This window comes from Scyliorhinus torazame, chromosome 8 (assembly GCF_047496885.1).
Source record: "Scyliorhinus torazame isolate Kashiwa2021f chromosome 8, sScyTor2.1, whole genome shotgun sequence".
Classification (NCBI taxonomy): domain Eukaryota; kingdom Metazoa; phylum Chordata; class Chondrichthyes; order Carcharhiniformes; family Scyliorhinidae; genus Scyliorhinus; species Scyliorhinus torazame.
In genome coordinates, this window is record NC_092714.1 from 119,791,395 (window position 1) to 119,806,555 (window position 15,161).

Genomic DNA, 15,161 nt, shown 5'->3' on the forward strand with positions numbered 1-15,161 from the left:
ATTCAGCCCATCGAGTCTGCACCGGCTCTTGGAAAGAGCACCCTTCCCAAGGTCAACACCTCCACCCTATCCCCATAACCCAGTAACCCCACCCAACACTAAGGGCAATTTTGGACACTAAGGACAATTTATCATGGCCAAGCCACCTAACCTGCACATCTTTGGACTTTATTGTGTAGATTTTAGTTTATGTTATTCCTCCAGCATCCATTTGATTGAGTTTTTTCCCTGATCCCCTTTCCTCTACCTTCTCTCATGAAGGGACTGACTTATGCTTTGCACAGTTATACAGCTATTATCAGGTCATTAGTAAGAGCAAAAATGATTAAGAACAAAATAAGGTATGAGCAGTAGGTATAGCCCCTTGATCTTGTCGCATCAATCAATAAGACCATGACTGATCTTGTATCTCAGCTCCACTTTCGTGTTCTCTCTTCTTTTCACTTGGTTTCCTTTCGTGCCCAAAAATCTATTGATCTCAGCCATGATTATACCTAATGACTGAGCATTCACAGCCTTCTGGGTAGAAAATTTCAAACACGCACAACCTTCTGAAGAAGAAATATCTCCGAACGTGAGCTCAGACAGTGAGTGTCCACACTACATTGAAAGCTGCAGTCAATTCTTAGAATGGTTACAGCACAGCAGCAAGTGACCATTTGGGCTGTTGTGTCTGTGCCAGCATAAGAGCTACTCAACTAGTCCCACTTTCTCACCTTTTCCCAGAGCCCTACAGTTTTTTTTCTGTTCAGATAACTATCCAATTTCTTTCTGAAAACTGCGGTTGAATCTGCCTCCACCATACTCACAGGGAGTGGATTCCAGGTCCCAACCATTGGCTGTGTAAAAAAAAATTCTTATGTTGCTGATGCTTCTTTTGTCAATCACTTTAAATCCAACCCTTCTACCGCTGTAACTAGTTTCTCGTCATCTATTCTGTCAAGGCCCCTCATGATTTTGAACACCTCTATGAAATCTACTCAAAATCTTCTCTTCTCAAAAGAGAGCAGCTCCAGCTTTGCCAATCTATTCCTTTGCTGTAAGACCCTCATCCGTGGAATCATTCTTGTAAATCTTTTCACTCTTGTAAACCTTTTCTGCACCTTCTCTCCATGTCTTGAAGATGGTGCCCAGAAGAGGACTTCAATAAAAGCAAAATACTGCAGATGCTGGAAATCTGAAATAAAATTCTGGATAAACTCAGCATCTGCGGAGAAAGAAATAGAGTCAATGTTTTGCGCCCATATCAGAGAATCATAGAATTTACAGTGCATAAGGAGGCCATTCAGCCCATCATGTCTGCACCGGCCCTTGGAAAGAGAACTCTACTTAATCTCCACGCCTCCACCCTATCCCCTTTATTCCTGTAACCCAGTGACCCCACCTAATCTTTTTGGACACTCAGGGCAATTTAGAATGGCCAATCCATCTAACCTGCAGATCTTTGGACTGTGGGAGGAAACCAGAGCACCCGGAGGAAACCCACGCACACACGGTAGAACATGCAGACTCCACACAGACAGTGACCCAAGTTGGGAATCAAACCTGGGACCCTGGAGCTGTGAATCAACTATGCTACCGTCCTGCCTGTAGACCTGTAGACGGTTGATATGGGCTTGAAACGTTAACTGTGCTTTTCTCTCCACAGATGCTGCCAGGCCTGTTGAATTTATCCAACATTTTCTATTTTAATTTCATTATTACTCCGGTTGAGACCAAACCTGTATTTTTTAATAAAAGCAAAATACTGCGGTTGTTGGAGTTTTAATAAACCAGTGTTTTTAGAAAGCTAACTTCCTTGCTTTTTGTAATCTCGTCAGCTCATTGATTTATTTCTGCCTGTCTTTTTGGACACACCTTTGCAGCAGCTGTCACAGGTTGGCGAGCAGTGTTTGTGGAGGAGGCGGGCAGCTGGGTGCCCTTCACGTGATTCCCTGGATGTGAGTGTCAGCTGACAGGGAGGGGCAGGTGGTCAGCCGGCGCCGCGACGCCATTTCCGGTGTGTAGAGGTCCTGATGTGTGTGCGCGGGCGGGTGGGAGAGCGGTAAGTGACCGGGGCAGAGGGAGGAGAGAGCGGAGCGCACTGCCACGGGAAGGGAGAGCGGATCCTCGGGTACCCCCTCCACTTTGGAGGTGTCTCGCCCTCTCGCACGCGGTTTACTGCTTGATGTCTCCCGGCCGGCAGCACAACAACGTCCAGGGAGCCGGGGGGCCCTGCAGCCGGATAGAGTCAGTCACACAACACACACAGTGCTGGTTATCATGGCGCTCAGGTGACTGATCCACCTGGTGTGTTCTGCTGCACCACCTCGATGGGAAGCAAAGCATTTAAACCCCCCCCCCCCAGTTAAAGCACCTGCCAGCTGGTGTTACCGTGGTTGTTCGGGTAGTTGCCAGTGTCCTTAAAACGCAATCCGGGCGGGGATTACTCACTTGGTGTCTGCTTGTGATTTAACATCCCTACCCCTGCCTGCGACACTGATATCATTGATGTGGGCGACCAAGCCAGCTTAAATTCTGCCAAGAGACAGATAAGACACATGCTGGAAACATTTGGCAGATTGGGCAACGTCTGTGTAGAATTGGGGGTAGGGGGGAGAATGTTGATGCTTCAGAATCTGACTTGCCAAACTTTCAAATTCTTTAAACTGAAATACTAAAAAGCAAAAGGATATAATGGGGAAGTTAGTCTTGATTTACTTATTAAGAATTTTGTGGTGATTTAACCTGATGGTCACTGTGCCTCCGGCGAGGGGCAAGGTTGTGAAGGTGAGAGCTTCATGGATAGTCTTCATGGGAATTGAACCTGTGCTGTTGGTGTTGCTCTGTGCCACAAACCAGCCATTCAACCAACTGAGCACAAAGCAGTGTATGAAGCAGTGCCACATCTGGCTGCCAAAGGGTGCTTTCAAGAATTCTGGTTAGGCTTTTCCCAACTATCAAGTGCCTCATTTGACTTTGTGTTAGATTTTGAGCAACATGTTGCCTCTAACATGCTGTTTGGTGTTCAGAATGCTCACCTTTACCAAATTGGAGTGTTGTAGAGTGCCACATGTCGGTGAAGCAGTTGTACATTAAAATAGCTTCTCACGTCTGCAAGTTCAGTTCAAATAATCAACCAAAGCTTTGGGCACTGGGGAGACAAGAAAGGTAATAGCAGCTTGCAAGATGGCCTTACCATAGAAAAATGTGCCTTGGCACTTGACAGGTGTTACTGGGCAAAATGGATGGTGAGCCAAAAAAGGAGGTAATTGTTAGCAAAAATTGATGGTGATGGTGGGTTTTATGGGGAAATTGAAGGATCGGGGGGGGGGAGGGAAGATTGTCGAATGTGAGCCTTCATAGCCGAAATGTGCACAAAATCAAAGGATTTGGGGGAGAGATTTAGGCCTGGGGAGGTTATGGGGCTAGGGGCTCTGCTCAACCAAATAAGATGCAAGTGCATTGAGCCGAGTTAGTCTAAAGCAGTGGTTACGGTCAGGGAGGAGGGTGGAATTGGGTGAAGGCAGAGTTTGTAGTAGGGATCTATGACGATTGTTTTCTCCATGTTTAACTGGAATAAATTGCGGGTCATTCACAATTGGAAGTCAAACGAGCAGTCTTGTCAAAATAAGTTGTGATTGAGAAATGTTGGGGTGGCAGAGCGGTAAGAGCTGAATATCCTTAGTGGAAATGTGGAAGCCAGATATGATAAAGTTTGTTGCTTTGTCGTAAGTAAAATGGATATTTTATCAGAGGTTTAACAGAAATGCAACAGAGTAAAGGTTTTTACACACAGGTACCAAATCTCTGCATGAGGTCATGGTTATGCAAATCAATGGCTGCAGAACTTTGGTGAATGGAAGGCAGATGTGACTTAGAAAGTCCAATTATAAGTGATTGAGGAGAAGAAAACATTACCACAGGATTAGCACAGAAGGGAATTCAGAGCAGTGGGATCAGAGGAGAGAGCAAGTGAGCCAAAATGAATATTGAAATCACTATGCAATGCAGTCCAAAGTTGCATGTTTCGGGATGAGGCTTGGGTTGGTTTGGGCGGGGGAAAGGAATGGGTGGGGTTGGGGTGAGGTGTGTAAGGGGGTGTGGTGTGGGGGCAGGTGGGCAGAACCATACAAATAATTATTTTGAAGGGGTGACGTACTCTAAAAGGAGAAGGCACCAGAGGAATTGTGACTAGGACTGTTCATAACCCACCCACTCCCAAAATTAGCAAGTTGGGTGGATCTTGAGCCAAGTCTCAGTTAAAGTCAGAATCTATACAATAACTCACAATAAGGTTATTAAGGTCCTGGATCAGAAATGAATGAATATTCTTGTGGGAAATAGAAAGTGGGTGGTGATAGGTCCACTGGGAGATCTGAGGCAGCATTGGTGGTTGGGGTGAAGGTGGTGAGGTTTTGGTTTTTGCAGCCGTACTGGGCAGAAATTCTAGCTAGAGAGAAACATGGGTAATGTGTATGGCTTGATGGGCCCTTCATGAAAGGCTAAATTGGGCATAGAGGTAGTAGTGGATTTATAACCTGGATTCAAACCTCAAACAGCTGTGGGAGGATTTTGAGAGGATTAGTTATGATGGAGGCGAGGGTTAAGTATCTGTGAGGGAGAAGAAATGGCAGGACTGGGTGATGGAAAGAGTGTGGACAAAGAAAAAGCTTGCATGTATGTAGCACCTTTCGTAGCTCTGGACATCTGTGCAATGGAGTACTGTAATTAATGTTGTAGGATATATGACAGCAAGCTTCCAGGCATTGCAGTGAGGTTATGACCATATAGACGCTTAAGAGCCTGAGGGGAAAATAGAAAGGGGATAACATAGAATTAATAGACTTCTGGAATAGTGCATAAATGTGTGGTTACAAAATTCGGGCTTCACTACATCTCACTGTTAAAATAATCTTTGATAAGATGGTCAGGAGTATAACTATACCATTAATGGTTGATTGCGCATTCGGGTTTCGTAGGCGAATCTCTTGGCAGCTTCTGACATAATCCAGAAATGAAGCAATTGCTAAGAATTTAGCAAGCAGAGTCAGGGCAGCAGCCCGCAGAGTTAAAGTCAAACTTGATTGCCTTAATGCGTATTGGGTCAACGGCCCTGTCAACTCCTCCTTATTTACATACTGCCAGGCAGCAATATCCACAGGTCTGGGATCAACTACCTTCTGTACACTGATATTCAGCTCTACTTTGCTATTTCCTTCAGACAGACATGGAGAAGACCACAGCCAATGTTCTCATGCTTAAGGGAACTCTGTTTCTGATTCCATCTTCCTCCCTGACGTCTCACACTCTGAAGACCATTTGACTCCGAGTTTCAAACTGTATCTCCTCAAAGACCGTGTTCACTCTCATTCTTAAGCTTTCCTGGCTTTCAGTCCCTCGTCACACATTTTAAGTTTAAAACTCTTGTCTCATCCTTAAATGACTAACTTTGCAAACTGTTGAAATATACTCTTCTTTTGAACCCTTCTGTCTTTCAATTCTTACATCCTGTGAACAATTCCTCCACCCAACAGTTTGTGACTCTACTCTTTGGCCATGCTCTCTACAATTTCCCCTCTGCCTCTGGCTGTCTTCTCTCTTTCTTTGGAAACCTTAAAAGCCTTCTCTTTCCCCAAAAAACGTTTTTGTGACTTGGTAAATTGCCATGGGACATTTTGTGTATTAAAAGTGCTATATGCGGGGGATTCAGGATAGGGTGGTTTCTAGAGGATGGATAGGAGAGGGGAGCTTCTCGGACATATATAAAGAGCTTATGGGTTCGGAGGAGGCGCAGACCGAGGAGCTGAAGCAAAAGTGGGAGAAGGAGTTGGGGGAGAGATAGGAGGGCCTTTGAGTGGACGCGTTGGGTAGGGTCAATGCGACTGCAATGTGTGCGAGGCATAGCCTGATCCAATTTAAGGTTGTTCACCGGGCTCACAGACAGATGAGCAGATTCTTTGGGGTGGAGGACAGGTGTGCAAAGTGCACTGGGGGGGGGGGTTTGCAGCGAACCATGTCCATTTGTTCCGGGCATGCCCAAAGCTGACGGGATTTTGGCAGGAGTTTGCTGACGTCATGTCCACGTCATGTCCTCCCGCGGGGCGGGGGAGGGAGGGGGTTAGGTTAGTGTAGATTAGGGGGGGTAAGAAATAGTAGGACCTGTGGGAGAGAGAGGCGGTACTTGCACTATGTTTATATTTTCCTTGTTATGTACACTGTTGATTTTGTTGCTGTTACAATGCCAAAGAAATATCTCAATGTTTTTTTTTTTAAGTGCTATATGAATGCAAGTTTTGCAGTAGAGGGTGGAAGTGGTAGTGCGGTGGTATTGGCACTGGACTAGTAATCTAAAGACCCAGCATAAGGGGACCTGTGTTCAAATCCCACCATGCCAGATGGTGAAATTGGAATAAAAATCTGGAATTAAAATTTGAATGATGATGATGAAACCATTGTCGATCGTTGTAAAAGCCCATCTGGTTCACTAATATCCTTTTAGGGAAGGCCACCTGCCACCCTTACCTGGTCTGGCCTACATGTAACTCCAGATCCACAGCAATATAGTTGACTCTTAAATGCCCTAGCAAGCCACTCAGTTCAGGGGCAATTAGGGATGGGCAATAAATACTGCCTCAGCCAACAACGCCCACATCCCATGCAAGATTTAAAAAAATTAACTCCAGAGAGATGAGTTGGATTGTGAACTGATATATGTGGTCAATTAGTTCCACTGGAGACCAAGATTGGACAAATCCAAATTTCCTCTAATCCGACTCGAAATTATAATCACCCCCTTTTTCATAGTAATTTAAGCGGAGCTCTGCTATGGCAACAGGTTAGGATAGGAGCATAGCTGGTGAGAAGGGAAATCCTGGATTAGGACTCATCAGAGTTTATACTGACTTCAGCATAGCACATTTAAGAGTAGTTTCTACAAATGTGGAGATAGGAATTTTGAATGAAAAAGTTGACAGAAACGTGACAACGGGATAGGAAATTTTGGAGACATAAGGTGTGTGCCGTCATAAAATTTGTATAGTTGTTTTGTATGGGGTGCTCGTATTGTGCAAAGTAATACTGCCAGCAAGGTGAGCGTGCATGCAGGTTATTGGCCCAATGTATCTGCCAATATTGTTCTGAAACAGTTTGTGATTTTCCTCATTTCTCCCTTCTGTGAGGAATATCTGAGATTGGAAATCTGTGTCCCCTCATTATATTCCGTATTGCTGTTCAAAAATGTGTTGCATATGATTTTATGTAATATACTGTGTACCTGTTGTCAGATGGATTATTTTCCTCATTGCTATTCCTTCCTGAAATAAGGAAAGCTCCCAGTTTGGCTGGCTGAGAAAGGTGCTGAGCAACATGAGGAGTATGCAAGTTTGTTGTTTTCTGACATTTAAAAAATGTATGCTAGATTTGCTGAGGTTCACTTCAGTGAAAGATGAGTGGGAAATGCTTTCAAGGTATAATGCTCAGACTGATAAATATCAAATCAACAAGCTTTGATTAAACAAATGTGACCCAAAAATGGATCAACAAATGAAAAGCAATGTAAAGAGGAAAAAAATAACTACAGATCGAGCCAAGGGAAAATAATTCACTGCAAAGTATATAATAGCATGCAGGAACAAGTTAAGGGATGGCTGGAGGTGTAGAAAAAAGCATATTAGAGACTAAACTTTGCAGTATAAGTATTATTCTAAAGCAGGAAGAGGCCAGTGAGAAGTGTTGCTCTTTTCAACCTTAGTCTATTGGCTCTGATTACGTCACCTTTGCTCATGAGTCGCCAGGTATCTTTATGATACCGCCACGTGGTTCAAGTTCAGGTTATGATTAATAACACAGCATACCGCTTAGTAAGGATTAAAACAACGGTCATTTATTATATACAACAAGCAATATTAATACCCTAATACTACTATTTATATAATAAACCTATCACTACTGGCCAATACTTAACTTAGGAAGAGCCCACCAGGTCAGGAAACGAATGGCTTGTCCAATCAAATCTGGCCCACGGGATTCAAAAGGCTGCTACAGGTCGGTGGCTAGATGTCTCTACTGGATAGCGATCGCTGGATTCAAACTTACTATTGCCGGTGGCTGGTCTTGCGAAGGTCTCGAGCAGGCAAAGAGGAGAGAGAGCGAGATCTGAACTTGGACCCTCACTTTTATAGGGCCCAGGGGCTTCCCGCCTCCCGGGGCGGCCCTTGACCCTGAGTCCCAAGTGATTGGATTCTGTCCCCAATCTCTGGGGTCGATGTGTCCAATGGTGAGGCAATTCCTCGATCGGGGGTGGTCGCTCACCTGTCTTTGTTTCGGCCACTGCAGGCGCCGACAGGTCTGGCCCGGTATTCAATTGCTAATATGTTGCAATTGTTCCCGGGGATAGCCGATTTAACTGTGGATGTCTGAATAGATGGGCTGCAAACAGTCCTGAATGCAACTGCGAATACCTGGGTTGATGGGCTGTTGATAGCCCTGAGTATCGATCTGGGCTACCTTCCCAGAGCCGAATATGCAAAACTGTCTGCAGCTGCCTGCTTGTGTCTTCGTGGCTGCTTTTCCCAGCAGTCGGGTTAGCCGTTTTAAACTGGGTTTTGGCCAGATTAATCGGAACGCAGCCATTTTACATGGCTACAGAAGTAGTGAAAACCACAAGGTGAAAATATAATTGAAATTGAGGATAAACATATAATATTAGAACATAGAACATACAGTGCAGAAGGAGGCTATTCGGCCCATCGAGTCTGCACCGGCCCACTTAAGCCCTCACTTCCACCCCATCCCCGTAACCCAGTCACTAAGGGCAATTTATCATGGCCAATCCGCCTAACCTGCACGTCTTTGGACAGTGGGAGGAAACCGGAGCATCTGGAGGAAACCCACGAAAACACGGGCAGAACGTGCAGACTCTGCACAGACAGTGACCCAGCAGGGAATCGAACCTGGGACCCGGGCGCTGTTAAGCCACTGCTATCCACTTGTGCTACCGTGCTGCCCAATATTCTGGATGATTCCTTGAAGTATTGTTGAGGAAATAAATAAATAGGCTGTCCCCTGAGGTAACCAAAGTAAAATGAATAATTTCAATATTGCAATATGTAGTTCAAAAGATAAAAGGGCTCAAAATAAATCAGGGATAGAAAGTATTTATCCAAGGATGCTGAAGAGAATTGGGAAGGGGGGGGGGGGGGTGGTGGAGGGAAGAGATCTGTGAGGAACTGAGGCACATTATGATGGAGACTGAATCGCAAAATTGTTACAGAGCAGAAGGAGGCCATTTGACCCATTGTGTCTGCATCAGAGCTCCAAATAAGCATTGACTTTGTGTCATTCCCTTGCCTTTTCCCCCGTGTCCTTGCACTTTGTTCTATTCAAATAATCATCTAATGCTCCCTTGAATGCACCTCCAGGCAGTGCATTCTGGACCCGAAACACTCATGTGAAAAAGTTTTTTTTTCCTCACATCACATTTGTTTCTTTGCAAATCACTGTAAATCTGTGCCCGCTTGTTCTTGATCCCTTTACGAGTGGGAACAGTTGCTCCCTATCTACTCTGTCTAACCTCTATGAATTTGAACATCTCTACCAAATCTCCTCTTTAGTCTTCCTTGACAGAAGGGGGAGCCCTGTAATAATTAGATGTTTTTGGGGCTTTAGGGAGTTCTGGATGGGTAAGTTAAGATGGTCAAAAGATTTTCCTCATCCATAATTGTCTTATGGGGAATATTCTCGACAATATCAAACGTTGCAAGATGCATGTGGACTGTGTTGTCTGTATTTATTAGATTGTTAAATGATTAAATTCTCTCATCTCCACTGCATGCTTCCTTATATTGAATAATGTGGGAACTAGTGTCCTCTGATTTATTTAAAGAAACATTTTGACATAATATAATTTTAAATAAATTAAATGTACTTACCTAATAGGAAAGTCAATTTTCAATAACCCAGATTCCACAGGTGGGTCAATATGACAAAATTCACTTCCCCTTGTCAATGGTGGTTTTAAACTGGAACCAAGTTAAGGGGATCTTCAGGTGCCCAGTAGCATGGTATCAGCAAGCAGGATAAGTAGCCGATCTATTTGAAGTATTTCACAGGCAGCAAACCAGAAAGTGAATGCATTGAATGTTCCACTTCTAATTAAAATAGTTATATGAATGTTTTGTATGTATGTGTTTAAGGTAAAAGCTCAAATATAATCTTTTAAAATAAGTTATTTGAAAAATGTGATTCATTTTTATTATTGTGGAAAGAATTGACATTCCAAAAATAAAATTCGTTTTTCAGGGACAGTGAGGCTGTTCAGTAATTATGAATTCAGAACAACATTAGAAGTCCACATACACCATATTCAACATGGTGCAACTTTTTCATGGGTTTGCAGCAAGACTAATAGTGTAAAAGGAGACGTTTTATCAGTTCAGTGATTCCTACACGATTGTAGCCTGATTGGACTTCTACCGTGTAGTCAATGGGCAAGGGTAAAATCAGTGACATCAACCAGATCGGCATTTAATTGCAGAGTCTGAGATTTGCAGAGTATGTGCAGAGTCCTAGATTTGTTATCCGTTTCAGAGGAGTAATGGTGACAAATGTGAATAGTTTTGCCCTCATTGCCACAGCAGAATCAAGGCCGAGACATCAAATTTATAGTTATATAAAAGGAAAGCAGGTGGTCAAGAACAATGTAGACCCACTAAAGCTGAAAGTGGAGATATTGTCATTAATAATGGAGAAATGGCAGACATGTTGAACAATTACTTCACGGTTAAAAAGGATAACTTTTTATCTGAAAATCCCCCCCAAAATTAATAATCAACAGAACAAAGACTTTGTGTAATTCCAAGTTACTGATGCTGTATTTACATTAAACTAATCGAACGAAAGAGTGACAAATCCCCAAGACCTTACGGTTTCCATCCGAGGGTGTTAATGGATGTAGGATAGTATATTGTAGATGCCCTAACTATAATCTTTCAGAGTTCCTAGATTCTGGACTAGTCCCTTTGGATTGGGAAATTGCACATGCCGCTCCGCTTTTTAAGAAGGTGAAAGGGGGAATCCAGGGAATTGCAGACCAGTTTGCATAACATCCATGGTGGGGAAATTGCTGGAGTCTATCATCAGGGATAGATTAGCTGAACACCTCAAAATTTTGGTTGATCAGGGAGAGCTAGCATAGATTTGTGAAAGGCCAAGCCTCACAATCGCATAAAAAAATTTGAAGAGGTGACTAAAGTAGCGGACAGGAGAATGTATATAGATGTCATTTATATGGACTTCTAGAAGCATTTGATAAAGTACCACATAAAAGACTGTTAACTAAGATGGAAGCCCACAGAGTTAAAGGCAACTTATTGACATGGTTAGGAAATTGGTTGAGTGGCAGGTGACAGAGTGGTGATAATGGGTAAATACTCTAATTGGCAGGATGTGGCCACAGGGATTTGTGTTAAAATCAATTAATCATAGGGCAGCACGGTGGTGCAGTGGTCAGCACTGCTGTCTCACGGCGCCGAGGTCCCAGGTTCGATCCCGGCCCTGGGTCACTGTCCGTGTGGAGTTTGCACATTCTCCCCGTGTTTGCGTGGTTTTCACCCACACAACCCAAAGATGTGCAGGGTAGGTGGATTGGCCACGCTAAATTTACCCTTAATTGGAAATGAATTAGGTACTCTAAATTTATTTTTAAAAAAAACAATTAATCACATTATTCATGAATGACTTGGGTGATGGCATGCATAGAAAGTCATATATTCAAATTTGCTAATATACAAAGTTGGGCGGCATTGTAGACAGTTTGGGTGATAGCATGAGTGGGCAAAATTGTGGCAGATGGAATTCAATGCAAGCAAATGTGAGGTTCGCTATTTTGGACCAACAAGAGGACAGAGTAGGGTACTTTCTAAATGGGAAGAAGTTAAATACAGTGGATATCCAAAGACATAGATCTTTAAAATGCCACGAGCAAGTGTAGAAAATAATCAAAGGTGAATGGAATGCTAACCTTAAAATCTGGAGGATTAGAGTATAAAAACCCAGAAGTTATGTTGCAGCCAGACAAAACCTGGTTAGACCCTGCTTGAAGTACTGTGAAACAGTTCTGGGCACCACATCTTGGGAAGGATATATTGGCCGAGGAAGGTGTGCAATGTTGGTTTACAAAAATGATACCTGGACCACAGGTTAAATTACAAGGAGAGATTACACAAATTAGGCCTGTTTTTTGCTGGAGTTAAGAAGGTTAAGGGGTGATCTGATTGAATTCTTCAAGATATCAACAGATAAAGATAAACTATTTCCATAGTTGGAGATTCTAAAACTAGAGGGCAGAGTCTAAAAATTAGGGCCTGACCTATCCAGAGATATGTTAGGAAGCTCTTCTTCACGCAGAGGATGGTAGAGGTTTGGAACTCTCTCCAACATCAGCATTTGAAGCTAGATCAGTTATTAATTTTAAATTGGAGATAGATTGATTTCTGTTAAGCAAAGATATTAAAGGATATGGGCCAAAGGCAGGTATATGGAGTAAGGCCACAGATCAGCCATGGTCTCACTGAATGGTGGGATAGGTCTGAGGAGCTGAATGGCCTACTCTTGTTCCCATGTATCAGTCTGTTTGCCAGTAATTGTCACATTTAAATGTAGAAAACCCAGTCTATACACTGCCATCTCATGCTGTGCAAGTGCTGAAAAGCTACATCCAGGTTCTAGTATGAAATAGTTGTGCATTGCATACATGTTTAATTGCAATGTTTTTTTTTAAAAGATGCATAAAATGTTTCTTGAAGCCACAATCCTTGATCACAGAATTCTTCGTATTTAAAGTGGTGCTGATGCGTAATATCTGATCTTTCAACATTGCCACATCATGAAATTCTTTATTTGCTTTTGAAAGAATTATTTTGTTGTTTGCACAATGAATAATTATTTTACTGTCATTATCCCAAACTCCGTGATCCTTAAGATGTGCGTTATGAGCCATAATTCCATCTAAATGACTGACATTGGCTTGAATGATTTGTAGAAATTAGTACTCGTGCTAATCTGCTGAATGGTAAGCTATTATAAGTGTTTTTTGCAGTTCAGGCTTTCAGCCAATCTTTTAACTTCACTACAAAATGGCAGTTTCCATAAGAAGACCAAGTTCCCTTTGAATGAAACCCATACCTAGAAACATTTGGAGGCCATTCAGCTCATCGTGTCTAGGCTGTCGTGCATGAATGAAATTAAAGTTGTTGTGGTCCCAGAGGACCATAGGCTGCTCTCCCCTTTGAGAGAGAGCTGACTGGTGATGATTTAACCTGAGGGTCACTGCACCTCAGGCGAGGGACAAGGTCGAGAAGGCAAGGCCTTGATCGTAACCTCAGCTGGTATGGGAATTGAACCAATGCTGTTGGCAACACTTTGCGCCACAAAGCTAACTGACCTCCCTATACATGAATGAAATGAAACATTCTGTGAGTAGGATAGTGTGCCAGAGGACTAACCATTATATTGTAAATGTGCTGAACACGTGGGTTGCCCACCACTTTTTACCTGCTCTGGAAAGCAAATAAGCACTGATGTTTGACTGGTGAATTCAGGTTAGAATTAAGTTGGGGTTTAATTATACATAATTAGTTCCATATTTAGATGGAGTGCTTATAAGCACTCAGTCAAAATTAAGTGCAGGAGGGGTTACAATGTCAGCATGGTTCTGGCTTTGTTTGCAATACATTTGGAGTAAACCATTTTTTGTAGTATCATTGTATGTGGAAGAGGTGACATTACTACTCACTTCCAGAACTGAAATGGAGCTAAATGCTGTTGAATAGTGAAATAAAATTGAGCAGCTAAAAGGAGCCATTCATCTCATTGGTGTAACGTTGAGATGTTAACAATGTTTTGTGCTCTTGTCATCTAATAAACATTGATCACCTTTGCACACAACCGATTATGATGTTGATCCACTGCTGTGAAACTAAAGAGATTCTTGACCTCTTTCAAAATGATTAGTGTTAATATGCTTTTCAGACGTAGAAGTCATTTTTTGAAGTGTTCTGTGTTTAGTTCCTTTTTTCTTCTCCTGCTCTCTTGAAGTTATGTCTTATGGTGAGTTGGTTGATGTATTAATGTGTGTGAATATTCCATGTTCATTTAAATAATTTGTTTTAATATATGCTAGATGAATAATCATGAGTGCTTGTAGAATTCAGCAGGCTTCGTTTCTAAAGTGAGAATGAAGATGTGATTAGGTTTGGAATCAGCCTGAGCACAGATATTTTTGTTTTATGTGGTTCCAGCACCTGGTCTACATTGACTGTCCACCAATAATATCGTACTGCCACAGCCTAATCAGTGACACTAAATCTTACCGGGTACTAAGCATTTACTGATGTGACCATATTGTGGGTGAATGAGGGGGCATGCTGTCAATGTTGATAGTGTATAAATTATTTGGCTGCTGCCTGAACAACTCTAACTTTGTCAGTTTGACTGTATTAGGAACAAATATAGATTCTATTTTGAATGACCACTATAATTAATTATATACAACAGTTAAGAGGATTTTATAAATGCTCAGTAAGCAGCGATGAGATCTGACAAATGATTAATGTGGTAATATAATTCACAATTGTTATTCATCTTTTTAAACTTTTTTTACACAGGAATCTAATGATGCATTAATCTGAAAAGGTAAGGAATGACTTAATTCAGTTTCTATAGGGCATTCTGACCTTTATATTTAATGTTTTTAGAACATTTTTAAAAATTTAAAGTGCCCAATTCTTTTTTTCCAATTGAGGGGCAATTTAGCATGGCCACACCTTTGGTTTGTGGGGGTGAGACCCATGGAGACACGGGGAGAATGTGCAAATTCCACACTGACAGTGATCCAGGGCCGGGATCGAACCCGGGACCTCAGTGACATGAGGTAGAAGTGCTAGCCACTGTGCTGCCCTTTTAATATTTAATGTTGAGCGTTAATTTGCAAAAATATGAAGGCTGAAAATGTTCACATTTGTGCATTTTTAAATCGAAGATGTGGCAAATAATTTGAAAATATAATCTTGCTTTGTCTGTAAAGTTTGTATTTGGGAATTGTATACATCAATTTGTAGAGCAAAAGAGTGGAATTATGTACCTGTCCAGATGACTTCAAACGGAGTAAACCTTTAGCACTT

General features: G+C 42.3%; 1 protein-coding gene across 5 annotated transcripts in view; it reads left to right on the plus strand.

The window, feature by feature from the left end:
* Positions 1-15,161, plus strand: part of rab9a (RAB9A, member RAS oncogene family) — a 100,784-nt gene that overhangs the window by 79,573 nt on the left and 6,050 nt on the right. Inside the window, exons 1-2 of one of the 5 annotated variants that reach the window (XM_072514107.1) lie at positions 1,976-2,044; positions 14,646-14,673. The gene's annotated coding sequence lies outside the window, so the exon portion shown is untranslated. Of the gene's footprint in view, positions 1-1,975; positions 2,045-14,237; positions 14,355-14,645; positions 14,674-14,825; positions 14,912-15,161 lie in introns of those variants that run through there. The other 4 variants (XM_072514111.1, XM_072514109.1, XM_072514108.1 and 1 more) reach the window with 4 other exon arrangements.